Source organism: Adiantum capillus-veneris, chromosome 22 (assembly GCF_014529385.1).
Source record: "Adiantum capillus-veneris isolate H3 chromosome 22, ASM1452938v2, whole genome shotgun sequence".
Taxonomy (NCBI): domain Eukaryota; kingdom Viridiplantae; phylum Streptophyta; class Polypodiopsida; order Polypodiales; family Pteridaceae; genus Adiantum; species Adiantum capillus-veneris.
In genome coordinates this window covers 123,085,707-123,112,565 of record NC_140952.1, presented here as the reverse complement: position 1 = coordinate 123,112,565, position 26,859 = coordinate 123,085,707, and positions in this window count along the sequence as shown.

Below are 26,859 nucleotides of genomic sequence, written 5' to 3'. Positions count from 1 at the left end.
GTAATGGCTATGGGCCTTATGACCTTGGCTTTCCATCGGTATTTTGTTGCTGCCTTTTTTTGTAGAGGTGTTGGCACTTTCTTGTTTGCCACTGGTTTGTCTTTCATAGGCATCCACATATGTCGGTTCTCCTTTTTGAAATGCAGTTGTCTGCTTTCCATTGTTGCTTGTACTGCAGGTAGTTCCTTTTGCTTTTGCTTTGGTATCCAAATGTAAGTGACATTCGGATTTTGGTTAAGCATTTTCTTTGGGATCCATATCTGTTTTCTGACCTTGGTTTGGGGTTGAACCGTCTTCTTTGTTGGAATCCGTTTGTTACATTGTTGTTTTTCCGCCATTGCATTTCTATCCTTCCGCATCCATACTTGTTTACCTTGTTTTGGTAGCCTAGATTTTTGCATTGTGACCGGTGACTTCATCTGTCTGTAAGTAGTATGGTTGGCTTTTACCTGATTTTTGTTTTCGGGTTTCTTGTTGTTCTTTGATGGAATTTGTGCTTTTGGCTTTGTTTCCAGTGATTGCATAGCTTGCAGTTGATCATGAAGGTATTGCTGAGCAAAAGGTATCATCTGTTGTTCATGTTCGTGCTGAATTTTGACTGCCTTTGCTTTCCAATCTATCTGCACATTGTATGCTTTTGCCAAGGTTGCCCTAGCATCATTGGGTGTTGTGTGCTTTCATCTGTCACCACATAGAATTTGTGTGGATAAATATATTGATGTATCTGCACATGCAATATAGTCCATCCCAGTGTTTTCAATGGGTGTGATGTGCTACTTTACAGCACTTGGGGAGTAGGATGAAGTTGATCTGTGACTTTGAGCTGTTGGTATACTCCGTATGAGATTAAATTTGCTTGAGCACCCGAATCAAGCAATGCTGTTGATTCAATTTGATTGTTTCCCACTTTGACCGCAATTATTGGCTCCACTGTTTCCTCATCCAACTTAGTTAGTCGAATGGCATTGATTCGCAATGGTGCTCCACGTTGTTGTTGTTGTCGCAGAAGCCGTCTTTTGCAATGCGTTCTTGTGCTTCGGCTTGAGCTTCCTCCCGTACTCGCTCTTTTTCCTTCATTCTTTGTTTTGCTTGATGAATTTGTTGGAGCATCTCCTGTGTGAGTGGTAGATGATACCTCCTCAGTCGACATCCACTAATCCAGTTTGGCATTTCTTCACCTGCTAATGTAGCAAGCTTGACAGCTCCACTTTGTGATAGATCATTAATCACAAATGGTCCCATTCCTCGCTTTTTAAGTTTCTTGGCATGTTGCTTCAAGGTATAAACAAGTACGTAATCACCTGTTTTGAACTCTTTGGTACGCACATGTTTGTCAAAAAATTCCTTTTGTCTTCTCCTTTTAGCATAGATTGAAGCGACAGCTCGTAAGCGGAGTTCATCTAGCTTTTCAAGATCATCAATCCTGGAAGAGAGCTCATGTCCTGTCCATTCCAAGCTTTTTGCTACTCGTAGACTTGGGATTAAAAACTCTATGGGTAGTATAGCATTTAGGCCAAATACCATGTTGTATGGTGTTGTTCCTATAGATGTTTTGTAAGCTACCATGCATGCCCATAGTGTTGAGTGTAGCTGCTGATCCCAATCTGTTCTTGAGTCTGACACGATTTTAGTGAGAACCGTGCATAGTGTTTTATTTGTGGCCTCAGCTTGCCCATTGGCCTGTGGATGGTATGGTGCGGATTTCCTATGTATGACCATGAATTCCTCAGGCAGATATTCAATGACTTCATTGAGAAAAAATGTGTGCCACGGCCACTAAGAATTTCGATTGGTAACCCCTAACGTACAAAAACACTCTCATACAAAAATTGTGTTGTGGTGCGTGCATCAGCTTTTTGTGTTGCTTTGGCTTCGACCCATTTTGTGAGATAGTCCGTAGCCAATGATATATTGGGTATGGGTGCGATATGTAGGGGGTGATGTAGGTCCCACAAAATCAATGCCCCATTTTGCAAATGATCTTGCTCCCATCATTGGCCGTAGTGGCATCTCATCTCTTTTTATTGGCATCTTGGTACGTTGACATGCATCACAACGCTTTACAAACTCTTCGGCATACATGTGCAATGTAGGCCACCAAATTCCTGCGGTTAAGACAATTTTTGCCGTCTTATCGCCCGAGAAATGGCCTCCACTTATTCCGCTATGTGCATGTTCTAGAATCAACAGGTATTCGCTTTCACTTGCACAGATTCTAAGTTGATTGTCCTTTCCCCGCTTATAGAGTTGATTCCCAATTAACTGAAAGTCACGAGCTTCCAGCTCTATAGCTTTTTCCCGTGCTCTCGTGATGTTCTCAGGGTACGTCCTGGTTGTTAAGAAGTCAATGATATATTGACTCCATGCAGGTGCTATGTTTACCTGAAACATAGTTGCGTGATCCACTGGTCGTTTGGCACTACATATATTACAATTGGTAACATAGTCCGCATACATAGTTGGCCAATAAATCCCTAATTGTTTCAATCTCTGGTGTGTCTTCACGGTTGAACAATGAAATGCACAACCCTGGACATGCGCCTCTTAAAGGTAGCACTCAACTTCTTTCGGATTTATGCATAATCGTAGGATTAGGTCTGATCCAAGATGATACAGCCGTCCTGCTATCAACTGGAAATTTTTTTGTTTATCGAATTGTTTGCTGTTTGGATCTACATTCCGTATTATCAAACTCACTTCCGAAGGAAAGAATGCTAACAATTTCTTGAGACCATTTGGGTACCATTTCAATGTTGAAAAGGTAAGTATCTGGTATGTCATCATCTACTCCTTCAGAAGCTTCCCTGTTGTGTATCCTTGAAAGATGATCCGCTCGCAGATGGGTTTTACCCTTTTTGACCACCACTGTGAAGTCAAATTCTAGAAATATAATAAACCAGCGTACAATTCTCCTTGTATTGCAAGGTTTATTTACTAGGTACAAAAGAGCTTGATGATCTGTGAAGAACACAAATTTGTTTGCAAGCAAATAATGCCGAAATTTCTTTATAGCATAAATCATTCCTAACCCTTCCCGCTCGATGGTTGTGTAGTTCTTTTCTGCACTGTTTAACTGTCGGCTCGCATAGCAAACCGGAAAATCCATTGTTCCGTCTCCAGGTTGAGCTAGAATACTTCCAATGGCATATGTTGAAGCATCAATGTGCACATGGAATATCTTTTCCCAATCCGGTGCCTTTAGTACAGGTGCTGATATAAGGTTTTCCTTCAGCTTTTGGAATGAAGTTCCACACTCCTCGGTCCACTCAAAATTGACTAGCAAACGATATAGAGGTTGTGCGATAACCGCATACATGTATATGAATCTTCGATAATATCCACAGTGTCCCATGAAGGACTGCACTTGTTTCACATTAGTAGACCTGGGCAGGTTTACAATGACTTTGACTTTGTCTAGGTCTGTGGTTATGCCATTTCTTGAGACAATGTGTCCTAAGATTCGTCCTTGCTTAACCATAAATACACATTTTTGTGGGTTAAGACAGATTCTATATGTCCTGCACGTTTCAAAGACCTTTTGCAAATGGTCTATATGTTCCTCTCGTAGAAGAGAGTGTACACACAGGTCATTTATGTAAATTTCTAAGAATATTCTTAGGTATTCCTTGAATGCGTGAGCCATTAACCTTTGGAAAGTGGCTGGTGCATTAGTTAAGCCAAATGGCATAACTCGATACGCATAAATCCCCCATTCTGTGGCAAACGCTGTTTTGTGTTGATCCTCCCTTGCTATTGCCAGTTGGTTGTATCCTGAAAATCCATCCAGAAAGGAATAAGCCCGTTTCCCAGCCACTCGCTCAAGTACATGTTTTGTGATTGGCAAGGGATAATTATCCCTTATGGTTGCTGCATTCACCTTCTTGAGGTTTACACACACTAGTAGTTTTCCATTCTTTTTGGGAACTACCACAATGGGTGACACCCAATCTGCATGTTCAATCTCATAGATGAATTCCGTTTCCATCAGTTTATCAATTTCTTCTTTGATTCATTTAGCAAATGTGTCATTATATGTATAAGGACGTGGTTTGCTAGGTTTTGTATCCGATTTCAAAGGAATTGTATGTTGGCATATCAATGGATCAACTCCTTTGAGGTCTTTATAGGACCAAGCGAACACATCTTTATACTTCTTGAGAAGTTGGGTTAGCTGCTCTTCCTCCTCAGGCTCTAAATCGTTAGCTATATAGACCGGCTGAGGCTTTTCACCTGGTTCTGCAAGGTCTATCTTTTTTGCATTTTCAGGCCCATCGTAAGATTCTTGGTTAGTTCTTTCCCTAACTGGTGGTGTCATGATGATTTTTCTGTCCTAGATAGTAAATTTCCGATAGTGTGCTGGTACGTCCATGTTGCCGTTTTCTGACTCGCCTTTACCATCACTATCTTCTTCAGTAGTCCATATCTCTCTCAGAGACCGTTTTAGTTCTTGGTATTTCTGTTTACGCTCCAGTTTGGTCCACTCTTGGTCTTTGGTTGTTTCTTTTTTTGATTTGTGAGATTCTTGTGATGTTGTTTCGGTTTTAGCTTTTCGTACCTGTTTTATTTCCTCTCGCGTTCGTTCTTTTCGATTTTTTGAGAATTTTCCGGATATTTGATCTTTTACACAATCCTTTGCTTTTACAAGCATCAAATGAGTTTTACCTTTGATCATGGGCATCAGGTTCTCTCTTGCTTTGTTTCCTGCTCGTTTCCTCCTATAGCGTTCTTGGCGTCTAGGGTGTTGATTAGCAAAATCATAAAACTTGATATTCTCGGCTTCATGTCCACACTCACTTGAGGTGTCTGAACACTCGTTATCTGCATCATCATTTACTTCCAAATGTTCAGAGGAGTTGTAAAACTCTTCTTATTCTGGAGGTTCCACTGTCTCTTTTTCTGGTACAACGCTTACCATGTAATAGGGTAACACATCATAGCCATCCTTATCGCAAAATTTTGTTGTTGGACTGTCGGTAATGGTACATACATCCAATGTTGCCAGTATGTTCTCCCATTACAGAGGTTCCTAGGCATCTTCAAGGAAAGGTTCCGGAATGTACTCCTTATCCTCAATTGCTGTTTCTAAGACACAATCCTCTCTTCTTAAGCTTCCACAATGTGAAGCTCTGCACATCCATAGCTCTTTTGGTTGCCCTAACCATGTTGGTAGTTCTGATCCTGCTATTGCAGCCAAATCAAACTCTTCCACAGGTGTTTGGTTCACATCTTTGTAACTATGGTCTTTCAGGTGTATTTTAGTTGTTGTCTCGCCATGTCTGAGGTATATGTGGTCATAACCACAATCTTGGACCATCTTCAGTTGCCGCATGAATGGTCATCCCAACATGATCTCATAATTTTTCTTTTTGTCGAAATCGACTATTGCAAATGTATGCTCATACTCGATTCCGCACGAGGTGACAATCAATTTTTCTAAGAGTCCTAGAGGCTTATCCATGAACCCATCCGCCAATTGCAGTTTCATTCTGGTAGCCCTCAAAGCTGGTTTTCCCCATTTTTTCCAGATTTCCTTGGTGGCGATAGCAACTCCCGCTCCACTATCAAGAATAGCCTTGGAAACTACTCCTTGGAATTCTACTGGTAGCGTGGTGTTTCCGTCTTCTCTCTCGCAATATTCTCCGACCTTATTCAATGGTACGGGCCTAGTGTTCAGTTGAGGCCTGTCCAACTCTCTGATCCCTTCTTGTAGCTTCAAGGTGGGGTCTTTTACTCCAATTTTTCTAGGCATTTTTCTACCGTGGTCCACATGTTTGGCCTTAACCTTAGGAGTTCTGCTAACGTGATTGTGCATGCCACCGGAGTGGATAACAACTCAATCAATCCTTGCGAATCCATCACCTTGTTAGAAGAAAGTCTTTGAGATGGGATTGCTCTCACTTCCTACTTAGCTTCGTACTCTCCCAAGTAAGAGGGTAAAGTTCTCAAAGAGTCTGGTTGGCTGTGCCCTGAACTAATAGATCCTTGGTCTCCCCCTTGTGAATGTATCTCAAAGTTCATCTGCGATCTTGTCTCAAATTCTTCAATAGGAGGTAAGATCACATTCTTTTCTTTTTTCGTGCTATTCATGTGGTTACTCATCCTATTAGCCTCGTTGGTCTCACGGATTTGCTTCCACAGATCATCTAGACCGTTACCATCCTTACCCATTTCTGCCAATATTTTAGGCTGGAACCCATCACTTGCCCTATCGGTGGTATTTGGCACTATGATAGGATCTCCTCTGGACTCATAGGCCGTAGTGAGTCCTTCCTTTGTTTCCTCATGTTTCTCTAATGTTGGTTGGATAAGGGTTGGAGATGGTGCTCCATGACAATTTACAGGTTTACCCAACGGTTCTTCCATCAATGATTGAGCCGTCTCGATCATCTTTTTCCACATATCCAGCCTCTGTTTTTCTATTTCTGCATATGGATAAGTCATCCACCTTTGCTCCTGGGTTTGGTTCTTTTTAAGTCGAGCTTCATAAGCTTTTAGCAGTGTATCCAACTGCTCGTTTACCTTGTCTGCCAGTACAGATCCTCCTGATCCTGCACTTTTGGGCTCTGCTATTTCCTTGGGTGCTATGACTATTGTGGTGTGTGAGCTTAAGCTAGCTAGATCCTCTAACGCTCCAATCTATTCTTTGTATGTTTCAACTCCTCGGATAGGGCTGTTTGCTCTCGTTCTTTCCTGGATTTCCTACGCGCCTTTCTAGCTTTCCAAGTGCTTCTCTGATTTTTTGTTTCTGAACCTTGGGCATCGGTTTTTGATTCTTCAACTATGGGTTCGTTCGTCCTTCTTTGGGCTTGGGCCCGTGTTACTGCCTGAATAGGTATGATTGTTTCATTTTTCGATCCTCCACTGGAAGGTATTGTTTCTAACATGTTCAAGGTGGTTTTTGCTCCTTTGCTCGGGTTTTTAGGGCAATCGGGAATCAAATGAGTACTTCCACATTCTGGGCAATACGCATTGACTCTAATGATTTCATCATGAGGACAGTCTCTCAGCCAATGGTCTCCACCACACTTGTAGCAAGGTCCTTTGGGTTGTTGAGGTGCTCCTTGAGCTCCTCTTTGCTGGTAAGCATGTCTCGATCCACCCATGCCTCCATTGGCTATGAACATCAGTGTTCTTTCATCTAAGCTATATCTTCCTTCTCCTGCGGCCTGTGCAGCAGTTGGTGGTCCTAGATTCCCTATCATGCTCCATGGTTCTGGTGTCGAGGGTTCTTCCGGTGGATAATAGACAGGGTTTGCCGCATATCCATTGGGATCTTCATAACACGCATGCATAGGCACCAAAGCCTTTTCTTCTGATTCAGTTACTGTTGGTGTGTATCTTATACCAACTGGTCATAATCCTGGTAGGGGTGGTTGTTGCCCCAACACCGGTTGTGGTCTTTCTACACCTACAGGTCCTGGTAAGTTGCCTGCTTGATATCTAGGCATCGGGGGAACTTGAGGGGAAGCTACTGGAGCTTGGAGAGCGTAAGGTCTCTCTCTCACATATCCTTTGTTATAATAACATTCCTCGATCCCATGGTTTGTCCATTTTTGTTCAATAGCACACCACTTGGGCTGTTTAGCCTGGGGTTTGGTGTACAAGTTGATCTTTTTTAGCACTTCATCTACGAGCTGCTCCTGGTTTACCGCTATATCTCCTTTCGGTGCTGTCTTAGAAGACCTGCTTCCACTTTGCTGTGAAGATGAGTCGTCATCAAGGTCCTTGAACTCCCCTTCTTTGTAGACTGCACAATTGTCCACAAGGTACAGAGCCTCCTTGGTCAACTCATTCAACGTCATGCTCCTCTTCATATGTAAGTCTTTTTGGAGATCTGCATTCCTTAGTCCTTGGATGAATATCAGCATAATTCTGGGCTGAGTTGGCAGTTCTTCAACAGGACAGAACTTAACATATCTTTTTAGTCTTAGGGTTGCCTTTCGTACAGATTCTCCATCTTTCTGTTTGAATTTATAGATCTGTGAGACGGTATTATGAGCTATTCCCCTTTGAGAGAATTCCTCAATAAACTCATCAAACACTTCCTCCATCGACTCAAAGTCTCTACGCTCTACAAAGTCAAACCAAGTGGCAGCATCATCCTCTAAGGTTAGCCCAAACCCTGCAAACTGGGTAGGAAAATCTAACACCTCTTTGTCTCTAATTACACGCACAAAGGTTGCTACATGATCTCTTGAGTCTCTGTTTCTTGTGTATTTCTTGTTTACCCATTTTTGCACTTGAGAAGGTCTAATTCTTCGATGGTCTAAAAGTATCATCATTGGATCACCCCGTCCCAGTCGATAAACCTCCTCGGGCCTTCTGTAATAGGCTGTTTCCTCTCCCAACGGTGCTCCTAATCCATAATTTCTCATGGTTCTCGCTGGAGGTGGTTCTTCTCTTCGAACTTGTTCCATGGGTGGTCCTCCAGGCTCTGTTGGCCCTTGTGTTTTTGGCTTACTCTCTGCCTGATACCTTGAACAGTGTGGTGGTTCTTGAAAATCCCTGAGCCCTCGTGCGGCTTGATAACCATCTCAGTTTCGGTTTGGTTCCATTGTTGCACTCTGTCGAAGCCATGCTTGCAATGATGGCTGGTTTGCTGGTTGGTCTTGGTTGTTGAATGTTTGAGGTCAGGTGGAATGTGAGGTAGTGTCATACTCATCTGAAAAAGGATTCGTTGACTTGCTTGGGGTGTGGGCGGCTCTTTGCACTTCCTCAGGGGCATATGCTGATGCTCCTGGACCCGTTGCTCTCTCTACTTCCTCTGAGAGAATACGTTGGTATTCTCGCCCGTATCTATCAACAAAAACTATGCCCTTCCCCGTAGCAGTTTCATAAGAGAATAAGTAAAGAACCTTGTCTTTGCTTAGTTCGTTTACGTATGGTTCTTTTTTGCGAAATTAAGAGACAATACCCTCACTCTCATGCTTGTAAATTCCCACATTCTCGTTATAAGTTGGAATCCTGGTTGTTTTCTTATCATACATAAAAATAGCTCTGGGCCGATCAATGTTTGGTGGCGGTTCTTGAGTTTCTGAAACCATTTTCCCTTTCGCCACGTTATCTCCATATCTGTTGTAATCTTCAGGGTTACTAACTATTAAATAGTGGTTCCCCTTTTCGTCTCGGAAAACTATCTCCATCATCATACACTCGGATTATCTCCAATCTTTGAGCTGGCTTCTCTTCGATACAAATGCATTTGCGGCCTCGATAGTCTGAATAGACTAGGGCTCCTCTTGAGTTTGTTCCCTCTAAGAAGATCACCGTGAGCCTGGAATCATTCAAAGGATTTTGGGAGGTGCTTCCTCCTCGCATAGGTCCATCATAGGTGAATCCTCCTGGCTATTGACTACCCATCATGAAGAAAGATTTATCTGACGAAGTGTCAGTATCACTACCTTCCTCAATAATCGGTGCTAACGGATCTAGCCTTGCCTGAGTTACACTCTCTTCTGTGGACACTAAGCTACTTTGGTCACCTGCCACTTTCTGGTCTCTAACAATGTATCTTCCTGATCTTAAATTCATCAAACTTATCAATGCAATTTATCACAATTTCAACCACTCACCTGGCAATGGGTCAGTTTCTACACAACTCCTTGCTTTGTTCCTGAATATACCTGTACACAAGCTTTTTAATTTCGGCAATTGAATCAAAGCATTTATCTGCTAGAGGTTATCTTAGTAATGATTGGTATAATTGGAGAGTTAATCTCAACCACTACTGTATTTTATACATTGCTGATGTTCTAGATTAGGTTTGCTAATCTGGAACAGTACTTCCCTCAGTTGTTGGTCAATTTACGCGAAAAAGTCTGAATTCAGTCCTTGCTTCGTCAAATGGGCAAACAAGGTCCAAATTCACTTCTGAAAGAAGTTCTGGAACCCTTAAGCCAAATGGAATCTCACTGTCTATGCCAGGTCAAGTTTTCCGTGCAGTATGCCCCAATAGACATCCTATGCGTAGGATGTCTCCTGTTGTGTTTTGCCTGGATTTTTGCACTATTGTTTCCTCTTGTTGTGCTGAGCTTACAGTTGCTTTAACCTTTTGATTTGGACACCTATTAGCTGGTCAAAGAGTCAGAAATCTGTTCCGACGGCCTGTTGATGGTATTGATCAGTCTAATCAACTCCAAATTGGACCAAAATTGACTAGGAGGCTTGCCTTGGGCTATATAACACCTTACTATGCTCAAAGTCAAAGTCTAGCTTCATTTTCTTGCATTAGACATCCTACGCGTAGGATGTCTTTTTCATCAGACTGGCTTAAAAACTCAAAGCCCAGGCTCCCCTTGAGTTGTTGATCACTTTGGTATACTCAGAATTCAGTTTGGAGTCCAAAATCACTCAGAAGACATCCTACGCGTAGGATGTCTTTTTGGCCTGTTTGACCCCAGATTTGTCCCACAGCTTCCCCTTGATGTCAGTAACCCAATGGTATGCTTAGATTTTGGTTTGGATGTCACAAGTCCAAGATTTCAGCTATTTTTGCTTTTTCAGTCAAAAGTGCTAAAGTCCGCTTTGAACCCAATTTTCTTACTCAAATGAGGTGAAATCCCTTTCAGTCACTCAATATATCATGCAAGACATACTCATGCAGCCCTCTTATGGTTTTGGTCTCAAAATAATGTTTTGGCACTATTTGGGTAGGATGTCTAGCAATTTCAGTCTATCTGGCCTTATCTTGTCAAGATATGGCCAAATTTCCACTTTCCAGTTGAAATTAGGGTAAACCCTACCTCCTGAACACACTGGTCAACTCAAAATCCCAAAATTCCTCCCAGAATAGCCTATAGACATCCTACGCGTAGGATGTCTCCTGGCTTAAAATTAAAGTTTTTTCTGACAAGAATGCTCCTGATTCTCTGTAGATCTATCAGAAACACTCATAGTAACTTTTGGACTTCAATTAGGCTTTCAAACACACTTTTGCGTCTTTTTGCGTCTTTTACAATCTACGGTAATGATTCTACAAAGCAAGTGTACATGCATGAAATGCTCTAGATCCTGAATCATGATGTCCTACTTACTCTACTCCTACCTATCATGTGAAATGGTGTTTTTTTTTTTGGGTTGCTTTTTGGCCTCTCCGGATTCTCAAGCTTTCCTCTCACCGCTTCTACCACTCCAACTCCTACTCTAGAACTCGACTACCACCTAAAACTACCTAAGTCTACCTCCTCTACCTAAGTCGAAGGATCTAGGCCAGACACACGCTTCCTAGACTCCCTCTAAGACCTAGAGAGTCCTCCACCCTCTGATCCTATCTAAATGTAAAGCGAAACTCTTGGCAAGCCAAAAATCCCAATCCTCAAGGATTAGTCTCAGTCACCTACCTAAGGTTTTCGTCCCCGGCAGCAGCGCCAATGTTGGACGGAATACGCCGCGACGGACGTCAGCACAACGAGAACTCACCTATTATGTAATTTCAGCTAAGGACGAAGCTCGACCCACAGGCGCGTGGAAGCAAGCATAAGGTGTCAACCTACACTCGACCGACTCCTAACTAATTCCTATAGAGGTCTCTACCAATTGTCTAAGTCACAGCCTTCAAGAGTGCAAAAGAGGAAACTTCCTACAACGCTTTCTAGAGCCGAACACCCATCAAACAATCTCGAAACACCATAGAACTTGAAGGAGACCCTACTAATACCAATAGGTCACTCTCCCTAAGGTCTATGAACCAAAATCCCGACCCAAAACACCATGTGCAGAAACACGTAGGATGTCTAGCCGAAATCTGCAGGTCTTCGTTTCCAAAATCTAAAGTGCCTAATGTGTAGTTCTACTCAATGTGAATGTGTGGATATGCTGCAATGCAAAATCGGACAACGTATGCTCACCCAAACAACCGATGAAGCTCGTAGAAGGAGCTCGCAAAGCCTGACCGTACGCACGCAATGTTGGTATTGGCGCGTAGCTCTAGTTGGGGGCAACACGCTGCACTTCTCCGCACTTGATTCCGACCACCGGAGCACACGTAGCGTCAAGACTAAGCTCACACTCTCTCTCTCGTACACAGTACGCTCACTCACAGACTTCCCACTTGTTTTTTAAAATGACAAAAGGTTTTTTCATTAAGGTTAAAAAGTGGTATATATACCTTACAACTTCTCAAACCCTAAAGTTCCAAAATCAACCATCTACTCAATCTAACTATCAAAACTGGGATACAATCTGGAAACTTTTGTAAGTCCCAATATTTACAAGGTGAGAAATCGGGTTTTCCTCAATGAATGAATAATTACAAAAATAATAGTCATCCGAGTAGTTAGATTATGTGGGGTGTGTCCAACTTCTAACAGTTCTACAAAGCACATTACCTCACATCGTGAATTGTTTACCTCTCTCGAGTCTATCCCTCATAGTAATTCAGTCACTTGTGCCAACAATGGCAGTTCAGGGAGTTGGAAAGATTGTGCTTACTGCTGCAAATGGCAGTTCCTTCACACTTGTTGATGCACTTTATGTACCTCGGATCAAGAAGAATCTCTTGTCTGTATCCGCACTTTCTAGACTTGGACTTGTAGTCAAATTTATGGATGATAGATGTACAGTTCATGATCTGAGTTTTGGTGATGAAATTATTGCATCTAGCCTTTTGTGCCGTGGCCTGTATAAGCTCACTTTGTATGACAAGTGTGGACAAAATTTTACAAATGCTGTTGTAGATTCGAGGACTATTTCAGATGCAAAACTTTGGCATGCACGTTTTGGTCATCTGAATTTTGCCAGTTTGCTGTGTTTGCAGAAATCTGATATGGTTGCTTCTTTTCCGCCTCTTGAAGCACCTGGAAAACATGTTTGCGAGGGCTGTATTTTGGGTAAGATGCAGCGTTCCAAGTTTCCAAAGGATGGTTCAGTTCGGGCCACATGCAGGTTGCAGCTTGTGCATAGTGATGTTTGTGGGCCCATGCAAACTCCGTCCTTGGGCAATTACCTTTACTTCATGACTTTCATTGATGATTACTCTAGGCATGCATGGGTATTTCCACTTAAAGCGAATTCTGAAGTTTTTATGTGCTTCAAACAATTTCTGGCTATGGTTGAAAATGTCTCGAAATGTACTATGGGCACCCTCCGTTCTGATTGAGGGGGGGAGTATATGTCTCATGAATTTAATGCATTTCTAGATAGTCATGGGATAAAACACCAATGTACAGTGCCTTATACACCTCAGCAGAATGGTGTTGCTGAGAGGAAAAACAGGTCACTGATGGAAATGGCACGATGTATGGTCAAAAGTCAAGCTTTGCCGCATTGTTTTTGGCTTGAGGCCATCATGTGTGCCACTTATGTACTTAACAGGTGTCCTACGAAAGCTTTGCAGTCTATTAATCCATATGCAGCATGCCATGATAGAAAGCCTTCTATTGAGCACATGCGTGTTTTTGGTTGTTTGGCATATGCTTTGGTGCCACAAACACAGCGCAGAAAATTGGATGATAAGGTTGTCCAATGTATTTTTGTTGGTTATAGTGCTGAAAGCAAAGGTTCAGGTTATATCATCCGGAAACAAAGCGTATTCTGGTTTCACGGGATGTAGTGTTTGTGTAAGATTCTGTTCAGCCCTTGATGTCATGTACTAGAGACAGTAATGTAAGCTCATAGGACATTTATGACACTTTGTTGCCTCTTTTCAGTGGTGGAAATACGAATGTAATTTCCAATGAGGCAAATGTACAGCCTATGGGGTTTTTGAAAATGTTACAAATCAGCCTATTACTGATGCAGATGTACATGATATACTTGATGAGGAAAGGGTTGAAAATGAGCAGGCTAGAGGTATGCCAAAATGGCTAGTACACACTTTGCGTGACAATAAATTGGATGCACCTTTGTCTAGTCGTACTCGTTCAAGCTCTCGCCATGCATCTTATACATCAGATTGTTATGCTTTGGCTGTGTCTAGCTTACATGATGTTGAGGAGCCTCTGTCTTTTGATGAAGCACAGAATTAAATAAATTGGATGGCTGCCATGCAATCAAAATATGATGCACTTATAGAAAATGATACATGGACTTTATGTGATTTGCCTCTTGTCAAAAAGGCCATTGGCACGAAGTGGGTTTACAAGTTGAAACGCAAGTCGGATGGTGAGATCGATTGCCATAAGGCTCGAATTGTTGCAAAGGGTTATGCACATAAAAAAGGCATAGATTATGAAGAGAATTTTGCTCCCACTTGTCGTATGACTGCTGTGCGTTTTCTATGTGCATAGGAAGCTCATTGGTTGGGATGTACATCAATCAGACATTGTTACTCCTTTCTTGAATGGTGACATGTTTGAGGAAGTTTATGTAACGAGACCTCGCGGTTTTTTCATAAAAGGACAGGAGGACAAAGTCTGCAGATGTAAGAAGGCTTCGTATGGGTTGAAGCAATCTCCTCGTGCTTGGTATGAGAAAGCTGACACTCATTTGGTCAAACAAGGCTTTCAAAACAGTCCAACAAAAAGCACATTGTATGTAAAGCGTGAGGGTGATGTACTTCTCATTGTGGTTCTTTATGTCGATGATTTGTTGATCACTGGACCAAATGAGAGACATATTGCTGAATTTAAGGCTGATTTGAATGCTACTTTCAAGATGAAAGATTTTGGACTGTTGCATCATTACTTGGGTATACAATTTAAGCAGTGTGATGGTGGTATTGCCTTGTGTCAAAAAAGTTACATAGAGACATTGCTATGTAGGTTTGGACTTGAGGATTGCAAACCTATTGCCACTCCCATGGAAACAGGTTTGAAGTTGAGTCTACATGATGCTGGCGATCCAGCTGATGTCACTCTTTACCAAACTGTTGTTGGCTGCCTCATTTATGTATGCAACACGAGGCCAGATATTCAGTTTGCAGTCTCACAGGTCAGCAAATTTATGCATAGCCCAGGGTCTAAGCATTGGCAGGCTATCAAGAGGATTTCCGCTACCTTAGTGGCACTTTACATCTTGGCTTGTTTTATCCCAAGGGGGGATCATTGCCGCCAGACTTACATGCTTTTTCGGACTCAGATTGGGCTGGTTGTTTTGACACACGAGTGTCCACAAGTGATTTTTGTTTCATGCTTGGAAGTTCATGTATATCATGGTTGAGCAAGAAGCAACCTACTGTGGCCACTTCGAGTTGTGAGGCTGAGTACAGGGCAGTCTTCACATCTACAATTGAGTGTGTATGGCGCAGATGCCTTATGGCTGATTTGGGTGTTGGATAGGACAGTGCCAACACCATCTACATTGACAGTCAGGGCGCATTGGCAGTTGCAAAAAACCCAGTTTTTCATGCTCGCACAAAGCACATTGTGGTGCATTACCACTATGTCAGGGAGAGGCTCTCAGTGGGAGAGACCAGCTTGGGTTATGTGCCAACATAGGACAACCTTGCAGATCTTTTCACAAAGGCATTGTCTCATGAGAAGTTTGAAGCTTTCCGCAAAGCTTTGGGCTTACTCCCTTTTGTGGACTGATCATGTCCTCAGGGCATGGCACTTCCCTTTACTCATGTGCCAGCTCTTGTTCACCGCATCGTTCCAGGGGGGATTTGCTACCATATACATGTGGTAGTGATGTGTGTGAACACACTAGGACCGTCGGGGCATTTTTTCCCTCTTTAGGAGGTTTTTCCCCCCGAGCATTGTATATACGCCCATCACTCTAGGGCTGTCTATCTTTCCATTGCACACTAAGTAACACACTCTCTTTTGTGTGCCTTGAGCTTCCTTCGTCTTCTCCAAGCTATGTGCGTTTATTTGCAACCCTAATTTCAATAGAATCCACTCAATTCGACTGAAAAGTAAGCTTAAGAGTTGTACAAACTAGTGGGTAAGCTCAAAGACACTTCGATGTAAAAATTTCAAGAAGTTGATCAAAACTCAGATTATTTACTTTTTCTTGACATTTTAGGCCAAATTAAGTTTTGATTTGATTTATAGGCTTAAAAAAATCATAAAAAGAACGTCTTTGAGAAAATTGCAAAAAAGTGTTCATTTCAAGCCAAAAGTTAATAATTGTGATTATTAAATTTCGCTCTAAATTGGCCAAGTTTCATACCATTGACTCATTGCATGTGTACAAACAACTTTTGTAAAGGCCCAAAAGATTTGGATCACTAAACTGGCAAAAAACAGGGTAAGAACTAAAGTTTGTACTGACTTTTTAAATCTTGCTTGTAAATTGGGGAAAAATTTATCCAAACTTGTTGAAATTGATCCATAGGCTTATATTGATGTAATAAACATGTATGCATGCTCACTTGACCAAAAATTTACAAAAAAGTTATCAAATATAAATTATCGTGATTATTTACATCTGTCCTGTTTTTGAACTTTTTTGACTAAGTTGGCATACCACTAGCTTTACCATGTTGTAATAAGCCCACAAACCAAATTTGGTAAGATTTGAATCATTGGATTGAAAATTGTGACTAAAATTGCAAAGTTAGTTGGCTGACAGATAATTGATGACCATTTGATAAAAAATTGCCCAAACTTGATGGAAATTGGCTAGTGACCTTAACTTAAGGTGCTTAACAGATCTATGTCAAAGTTGGGGCAAAAATTTGCAAAAAATTGTTAGGAGTAAATAATCATAATTATTTACATGTGCTTCAAAACTTGACGATTTTGAAAATTTGAGTATACTACAAGGCCAAGCACATCAAGTAGACCCCACAAATCAATTTTCGTGAAATTTGGACCACAAAAGTGAGATTTAAGCCAGATTCTCGAAATTAGAGTCTACGGACACGAGACAACTGATAAACTTGATCAGAATTGGTCCAAACTTGTTGAAATTTTCCCGGAGACTCTAACAAGTTGTATACTTGCCAAACCTATCAAAAAAGTACAAAAACTTGGCAAAAGTAAATAATCGTGATTATTTCCTCCTGCTATCCATAGACTTCAATTTTGACTTTTGGGCTTATACAATGTTAGACCAACATAATATAAAGCCACAAGACAATTTTGGGTTCAATCGGATCAAAATTGATACAGATACACTCAGTTTACAGGTTGCAAATTAGAACTTTGATTTTACTAAAGTCGAATCTGAAAGTCAAATTTTGACCTCCGGAGCACGATTTGAAGTGATACACAAAGACCCATCACGAGAGTTCTCAAGAGCTCTATTGTCTATCTAGAAAAAATGCTAACTTGATTAATTTTGTACAAGAATCAGGTTGCAGACGGGGAATCAGTGGCTTGACAGAAAGTTGCAATTGAATCGAGTGGAAATTGACTACAAGTCAATCCAAGGTGAGTACTCTATCCAGGGCTTCATAAGTCTATATGAACCTTGGATCTAGTCGTGTACTAGGAAATCAAGGCCTATTCAGAGAAACCACCAGTAGAGTATCCACCGAAGAAAGCGTGAATTAAGGCAATTCCTTGCACACAATCTCTGAAGAAGTCCCAGACAGTTTTTCAGATTCAACATCCGAAATGTCTTCTTACTCGACTCACTTGGAGACCAGAATGACAATGCGCTATAAGAATATACTCTCTTTTTACAAGACTAACCGTCATGGAGCCCAGGTTTACTTGGACCGTAACGAGGAGTATGCTATTCGCATTGATGACCATGGTATTGAATTTGAAGAAGAGGTTAAGGCAAACAAACAAGGAAAAATGTACATGGATTGAAACAGAACTCAATATGTACAAGTGAAAAATCCTGATGTGGTAGACAAATGGGGGTTAGAAGTAAACACCATAATCCTAGATATGTCAGGAAAAGAAGGACCACCAAGTTTAGAATTCGAAGGATACGATCAAGTAGGTTTGAAGCCTTTGAAACGGCTTAGTAAGGATAATCCTAGGATCGGAGTCTATTGTTGGGAAGATAGAAACATAAAAGATCTTTTGTGGACTTCTCATGCCAGACCAGGACAATTAACGGCTATGAAGATAATCTATATCTTTAAGATCAAAGATAAGAGATCTGCAGAACAATCAACCTACATGTTTAGGGATTGTTATAACAACAACTTTGCTATGATGACTCCTGAGGAGGTAGAACAAACTAGATACTGGGGGTATTCCATAAGGGATTGGATCTTGGGGCAAGGACCAGAAACAACTCCAAGAGATGAACATTGTGAGAGATCATTTGAGAGTAATGTGAAGAAACCAGAAACCACCTCATCACGTAGAAAACCAGGTGACACTAAGGCCAATCCAGGGCTACATGAGTCACTATTTCCATCAGACTGGTTTGAAGGACTTGGAATAGGACCAACTCCTAGAAGACTTGGGGTTGAACCAAATAGACGTGTCAGACCAATTGATTGTCAAAAATGGGTCAGAAAATACAGTGGATCAGGGGATCCATATGACCACATAGCAAGCTTTAAGCAAGTGCTAAGAGCAGAGCGTATATTCGATTTACATACTCAATTCAAGGGGTTTGGAATGACATTAGAAGGAAAAGCTTTGACATGTTTCCAAAACATTCCACCAAGGTCAACCATGGACTTGAAAACATTAGGTCAAGGATTTGTAGCTACTTGTTCCAAAACGGGGATTAAACATAATACAATAGCTCAAATTTACAGCTTTAAACAGAAACATGGTGAGTCTGTTAGGGATTGTGCAACTCGAATGAAACAATACATTGCCACATGCCCAGAGATGGAGATACCTGCAGAAGAATGACTTGTATCTTTATTTCTGGAGGGACTGCTAAACAAATAACTTCGTGCTATACTCTATAGTAAAAAGCATACCACCTTAGAAGCATGTGTGTTTGATGCTATTGACCTAGGAGACAATTGTGAGATCTTCAATGAAGAAGATGTCTCTAAGGATAAACAAAGCAAGAAAACAACATCCACAAAACCAGAACAAGTGGGAACGGCTGCTGCGGCACCACTCTCGGCCATAGAAGATATGCTAAAAAGGATGAACGACATGATGAACAATATGCAACAAGCGCCTATGAGAGGACTAGGACAAGGGATACCTCTATAGGGACAACCAATTAGGCCACAAAATGGTGTGCAATAGAGGATAAATGGACCAACCATGAAAACCACGAGTGCTACTTTAGACCAAAGTATGATGGGAATGTTCAGTAGGTGCCCATGAGGCCTGATATGGCCCAAGCTCAAAGACCACCAATGGGTATGGAAAGACATCAAATTTTGTTGGGACCACAACCTTCATATCCAGGACATAATGTAGTGCCTGTAAAGTACATGCACTCGGTAGGAGTCATAGATGAACAAGCATTAGTGCCTGTTACACCCTATGCAGAGCCTAGTCCATCTACACTAATTGTAGAAGGAGAGTGGTATAGTCCACATCCACCACCAATGGAAGAAACCATGACTTATGCTCCACCAAATCTTGCACCAATGTATTATGTAGCTAATCAAGGTGTCAGACCTCCCATGGGAAGACCCATGATGAAGACTATAACAGGAAACTATCATAACTGTGGTGCTGATGACCATTGGAAGAACGAATGTCCAGATCCTGACAAAAACCTCAAACCAATTGAAGACTGTTGCATACAATGTTGCAGAAAGGGAGGACACTTTCTGGAAGATTGTCCTAAGAATCCTTTGAACAAGGGAAAAACTGTTGTAAACGTAGTCCAAGTGATGCCTAGTACTACTAGCTCATCAGGGAGTGAACCAATTGTTACAATCAAGGTCATCACTAGAGCCCAGGCAAAGAAAAACAAACACAACTCCTCTGATGATTCGGAGGACATGAAAGTTTCTTCTCAAAGAATCAAAAAGAGCAGAAGGAAAAGATATGAGATGAAAAAAAAAACAACGAGTTGAAAATGAAGAGAAAGAAAAAATGCTAGCCTAGGACAAGTTGAAAGAAACTAGAAGTGAATTCAAGGAAACAAACGTGAAATCTGGAGGATCCATTCTTTGATAAAAATTTTGAGCCTATTAATGCTGCCTTGGGAGCCTACCAAGGAGGACTTAAAGCATGCCAAAACATGGAAAACAAATAGAAAAAGTATCCATCTCCATACATGGAGGCAGCAAAGTTGGAGGCTTATCAAAACTTGGTAAGAATCACGCAAGAAATGCTAGATAAACAATTACCCAAGCTTGAAAGTATTGCAAAACCTGAAGAGCTTGCGGTAGAAGAAATGAAAGCAAAATCCGATGTGGTGGCAGAAACCCCACCTTGAAACAAATGAACCAAATCTTATAGTGCCGGAATTCCATTCGTAGAGGAAGACTGGCCATGACACTTATGGGAAAAGGTAAGAGAGATCAATGATGGGAGCCTAACATTAAAGTCAGCTCCTATATAGGAAGTCTGGTTGGATAACCTACCATCTGATATGAACATGGATTTACAATCCTTGTAACATTTAATGGCCTAATAACTTTTGTGTAGCGGAAATTAGCATGAACATAGTGGGCATTTCATTAGAATAGATTCCTAATGAGAATTACAAGAGTGCTTGGGTGGAGAGAGCAACAAAAAGCAAAACACCTAGCTAGATAGCATCAACAAGAATTTCAAAAGAGAGAGAAATTAAGCTATTGACAACAATTGAGGACCGGATTTTCATGGAGCCGGTCCCCCCTCCAAAAGGCTTTGTATTATGGTTTCTCCCATCAAGAGAGACATTGTACAATAGAATTCTTTGTGTTCCTTAAAGACTAGCTAGTGCAATGAAGATTGAAGCTTCATGCACTAAGAAAAACACTTAATCAAACACAACTTGAATTATCCCCATTCTCAGACCCAAGACCTCACACACCTTCGAAGATGGTGAGAGCTAGCAGGGTATGAGAGTAGATTGAGAGGAAGAAGGAGTATCTTACGAGAAAGATGTAAATATCCTCACATAATCACTCATATTAGCATAGCTTAGCTTAGTAATTAGCTTGGTAGAGAAGATGTGCATGCATTGAAGCTTGGCTCTTGGTTGGATTTGCATCCACATGCCAAGAGAGTGTTGATGTAGGCTTCTATCTCACAAGCTTGGAGTAGGTGATGAGCTCTCCATTACAGCTTGGGAGGAGATAGAGTATTCTTTCTTCACACATGGTCCAGTGTGAGTGTGAGTGTGTCAATGCCAAGCAAAAATCAGCCCCCTCTCTCTCTTGGGGGAGCTCTTCCTGCTAAATTGGTCTGGCTTTTGCCTCATTGGACCTCCCCAAGTCAAGCCAATGGGTGTTAAACAGCATAAGTGATAGCCTTCTGACATGTGTCCCCCTTTCCCCTTTTGTGAGAGCTTTAGGTAATTAAATAATTAAACTAAACTCTTATTGGACCCCTTTGCCTCCTCGCCAATAGGAATCAGGCAAGCCATTGGGCTTCTGAATGCTCATTGGACCCCTTGGGAGATTGCCCAATAGTCTTCTAGGAGACTTAATTCTCATTGGTTTCTTTTATTAAATGTTTTTAAATTAATTAAACTAGATTTGCTCTAGCTTAATTCTCATTGGTCCACTTCAAGGGTCATCCAATAGAAATTGGGCACACCTTGTGGGCATCTGACCTAGGGAGCTAACATGTGTCCCTCATTTCCTTTGTGTAAAGGGAGCCTGTGTGTGTGTGTGTGGCTTTCTCTCTCATCCCCTACCTTTAGGGATCGCCCCCTCCCATGTAGGGATGTTCAAAGACTTTTAGGGCACACACAAAGCATCCAATTTTCCCTAGGGTTGACCTTTGGACACAACCTTTGAATTTTGGAACCTTAGCATTTTGGAAGTCTTAATGGGCTGAACCTTAGGGTCGTTTTAGCCCATTGTTGCACATGGCTCTTTTGCAGATGGCCCCCCCTTTGGATCCCTATTTTCCCTTCTTTGGATCCCTACTGTGGCCGGTCTGCTAGCTTAACCAATATTCTAGCCTTTTCTCCCCTGGCCTTCCCCACATTAAATGATCAGTTTAATATGAGAAAATAATTTAGGAGAATTAGATATTGATTATTATGACATTACCTCTCTCTTGAAATCATAGTCGTCCTCGACTATGGTGTAGAGAAGATAAAGCATGTTCATGAGTCCTTTTCTTAGCGGGTAGAGGATCCCTATGTTACCCTACGACATCATTCCACAATGGATGACTAGTCCATTTGGCGCTTGGGAGCATGAGGCTGCCGCAAGCATGTCTGCACATTAGTCCTATCAATCTTCCATAGTAGAGTGACAAGCTCTACTTGGTGTTTGGGAGACGTCGTCTCCGCAAACTTGATCTAAGCATGCATACTACTTCATTTTTGTGCACAAATAAAGAAAAAGAGAGTCTTATAAGACAAAAATTTTGTTCATTTTTAACATTTTGTACATTTGCTTACTCTTGGGAAGCATTGTAAGCATTGACAAGGTTTAGGTTATCCTTTAATTGTATGCCTTGCATCCATCTAGCATCTTCAAAAGGATAATTCTTAAACTTAATAAGATATCATCGGATAGTCTTACCGCCTCTTAATACCTTGTCTTCATGTCGGAGAATGGACTCGGGCTGCAGCACCTCCTCTTGGTCCTCGATCTCCGGTGGGTCTTCAATAGTTGGTTCTTGAGGTGGCTCTCCTTTGTAAGGCTTTAATAGGCTCACATGAAAAGCATTGTGTATGAGCCAATGATTGGGCAACTTGAGTTGATAGGCCATCTCATTGATTGGCCTAAGAATCTGAAAGGGACCATAGTACCTTTTTGCTAGTTTAGCATAGTACTTTTGGTGACCCGTAGGATTCTTGCCCGTTGTGTGCCTTAATCGAGCCTTGGGAAACTTTAACAAGACCCAATCGTTTTCTTTAAAGGCTTGGTCTCTTCTGTGCTTGTTAGCAACAGCTTGTTGCCTTTGCTGTGAGATAGAGATAGCATCCTTAATCTTTTGGAAAGATTCTTGTAGGTCTCAGCTATACTCATCTGCAGCGAAGATCTTCCCATGTACCTTAAGTAGCAAGGGACTTTTTGATCTTCCCTCAATTACCTCGAAAGGTGCTTTTCCTGTGGAAGTATGTACAGTGTTATTGTAAGCATACTCCACTAAGGGTAAGTACTTCTCCCATTGGGATCTTTGATCTACTTCCGTTACATAGGCTTTTAGTGGATCGAGAATGGTTAGGTTAGCTATTTCACTTTGGCCATCAATTTGTGGATGATAGGCTGAAGAGAAGTTTAGCCTTGTTCCTAAATTCTCAAAGAGACCCTTCCAGAAATTACTGGTCATTCTAGGATCTCTATCCGACACTATGGACATGGGCAAGCCATGGTACTTGAAAATTTGTGAAATAAAGAGGGTTGCCATTTGATGGGCTTTGATAGTCTTTTTGACAGGTATAAAATGAGCTTGTTTACTAAACCTGTCTACTATCGTCCATATTCTCGTATTCCCATGGATAGACTTAGGAAATCCAAAGATAAAATCCATGGATATGCTCTCCCATGGTGAATTAGGGATTGGCAAGGGTTGAAGCAATCCAAGTTGCTTCCCTCTATCAAATTTTGTCTTTTGGCATACCACACATTTGGAAACATACTCTTGTATGTTCACTTTCATGGTAGGCCAATAGAAATATGTTTCAATTCCCTTTAAGGTAGACTGAATCCCTCTATGCCCCGCATAAGGTGGAGCATGAGATTCATACATTACTTTCTCACGTAGTGAGTTAGTAATGCATAGTCTATTGCCATAGAGAAGATAACCATCTTGTAAAGTAAATGGTTCTTCTTTCTTCCCTAATGCAAGGGCTGAAATCACATCTCTAAAATTGGGATCAATAGCATACTCATCTATCATTGAAGATAGATCATTGTGAGTTGCTATGGAAACCGCATTCACTCTCGGCCGTCTTGAGAGTGCATCAGCTACTTGATTATGCTTGCCAGCAATGTGAGCAATATGAAAATGAAATTGCGAAAGGGAATTTGCCCACCTCATTTGTTTGTCGGAGAGGTTGGTCTGCGTCATAAAGTACTTAAGACTTTGGTGATCTGTTCGCAGAATGAAAGGAGTCCCCAATAAATAGTGCTTCCATGAGTCTAAGGCATGTAGAACTGCAAGGAGTTCCTTTTCGTATATGCCTAGAGCTTGCTCAACAGGGTCAAGCCTTCGACTCTCATAGCCTATGGCATGCCCTTCTTGGAGCAAAACAGCTCCAAGGCAATCACCACAAGCATCGCATTGGACCTCAAATGGTTTTGAGAGATCCGGTAGTGTAAGCACAGGTTGAGAGATAAGCTTTTCTTTAAGCTTTTCGAAAGCATTGTTCTCCTTAGCAGACCATGTATACCTAACGATTTTCTTTGTTAGGTCATGTAATGGTCCCGCAATTTGTGAGAACTTTTCTATGAAGCGTCTATAGTATGCACACATACCTATGAAGCTTCTTAGTTCATGAAGATTCCTTGGTTTAGGCCATCCTTTTATTACCTCTAACTTGGATGGATCCATTTGAATGCCATCTTGAGAGATAATGTGACCTAAATACTGAATCTCTTGCAAGAAAAATTCACTTTTCTTTCGATTAACATAAATTTTATTCTCTCTTAAAACTTGAAATATTACCTGGAGGTGTTGTTTGTGTTCCTCCAATGAATTAGAGTAGATGATAATATCATCAAAGAACACTCTAGTGAAGGTTCGATGAGGCCTGAACAGCTTCTCCATCAAGCGGTTGAAAGTGGCTGGTGCATTGGTCAAGCCAAAAGGCATGACAATGTATTCGTAAAGACCAAATGTAGTACGAAATGCGGTCTTTACAATGTCTTGATCAACTATCCTTATTTGATGATAGCCACTTTTTAGGTCAACCCTACTGAAGTAGGTCGATCCTTGTAGCTTATCAAATAGGTCTTCTACCCGTGGAACGGGAAACCTATTCTTGATAGTGATCCTATTTAGTGCTCTATAGTTGACACACATACGATATTTGCCGTCTTTCTTTTGCACTAATAGCACAGGTGAGCAAAATGGAGATGAGCTAGGCCTAACCATGCCCTTCTCAACTAACTCATGTAATTGCCGCATAATCTCCTTTTGTTGAGCTTGAGAAACTCTATAAGGAGGTTTATTAGGCGGTGAACTTCCTGGAAGAAGTTCAATTGCATGGTCATCATTACCTCGTTTAGGAGGTAGCTCACAAGGGATGTCGTCAATAAAAACATCTTGAAACCCCTTGAGAAAATTGGATAACTCTAATTCCTTTTGGTTGCTTTTATTTTTGTTTGTTAAAGCATTAGGTTCATTTTGAGAATCTTTAACAAAAATCATGTACACGGAAATAGAGCTCTTTATTGACTTGTTGAAAGCTGGTGTATGTACAATGGGGATGGTGTTACCCATTTCCTTAGCATCTATATACATGTCTTTTTTCCTGAACTTAAAGGAGATTCTCCTTTCAGGAAATTTAACATCGGCAGCCAGGCGGTCAAACCATGGTGCCCCTAGGATTACATCCTCATGCTTGAGAGGAGAGATAAAGAAGTCCTCTTTGTCCACATAGCCTTGGACATGAAGCCTCAATTTCCCGATTAAGGGAGTGACTGAAGCTTCTTGCCCCTTGAAGGCACTATCTGCGGGTAGGACATCTCCCATCTCGTAGGATTGTATTCCTAGCTTGGTGGCCAACTCTATAGATATAAAATTGTGAGTAGAACCAGGGTCAAAGAGAATAAAATCATCATGTTCTCTTACCTTTCCCCAAGCATGGCATAGAGGAGATCCTTTGTGGTGAGTTTGGTGAGTCTCCTCCTCTTGGATTTCAACCAAGGAAGCTCTAGGAGGATCTTGGCGGTTGTTCTTTTGGGGACAAGCACGGTACGCATGCCCTTGTTCGACGCACTTGAAACACCGGTTATCCTTACGATAACGCTCAAGCTCTTCAGGAGAGATTTTATTCTTACCTTTGTAAACTCCCTTCTCTTTAGCTTTGTTGGAGTTGCCCTTAGGAGACTTTTGGACATTGTCCTTCCCCTTAGGCTCATTGGAACCCTTGTTTTCCGGGGTCTTATTATTTCTTTTTGCCCCCGTTTGGAAATTGATTCGAGAGGCGACCATAGTGTGGTGTATTACTGCCGATATGGTACGTGTTCTTTGGGAGTTGACATACTCCACCATTTCTTCGGTTAAGCCCGCACAAAATTGTTGCTTTTGCTCTCCAAAATCCAACTTTTTGAAGACAGTGGATTTGAGTTGTAGGTCCCAAAACTTGTCTACATATTTGTGGATAGATTCATTGGAAGAGAGCTTTAAGCTTCGCCATTCGGTGAGTACTTTGTCTTTGGCATCGGTGGCCAAAAACTGCTTCATAATGGAAGCTCTTAAAGATTTCCATGTTCGTGGAGCTTCACCGTTGGCTCGTAGGCTAGACCACCATTGTCTGGCGGACTTTTGAAAGTGCATAGCTACATGGCATAGCTTAGAGGACTCCGTGAAGCCCTCATCTCCAAACGCTGCATCGAATTGTTGGATAAATGCCAAGACTTTGTCCGTAGCACCAAAGGTACCATCATAGGTAAGGAAAGAGATGCTCTTCCCTCCCTCTTTGAATTTCCTCAACTTGGACGACCTCTTCCTTGAGGCATAGGATTTCCTATGGCCTCTTCTTTTTGATGGTTCAAAGATTGCACCATCACTTTCTTCAGAAGGTGAAGAATTGGAAGAAGGTGGAGAAGAGGGTGACCTCTTTCTTGCCTTTTTCTTGTCTTGATCTTTGTCATCTTCACCATAGCTTTCATAAGAGGAAGAGGATGAAGAAGATGGAGAAGAGGGTGTCCTCTTTCTCGCCTTTTTCTTCTCTTGCTTTTTATCATCCCTCTTTGAATTATGGTGTGGAGAAGAGTGTGATGGTCTTCTCCGCTTTGGTGGTGATGGAGAGCGTTTAGCCCGCCGTCTTCGTGAAGCCATCTCCGCCGAGGTGGCGGGAGAC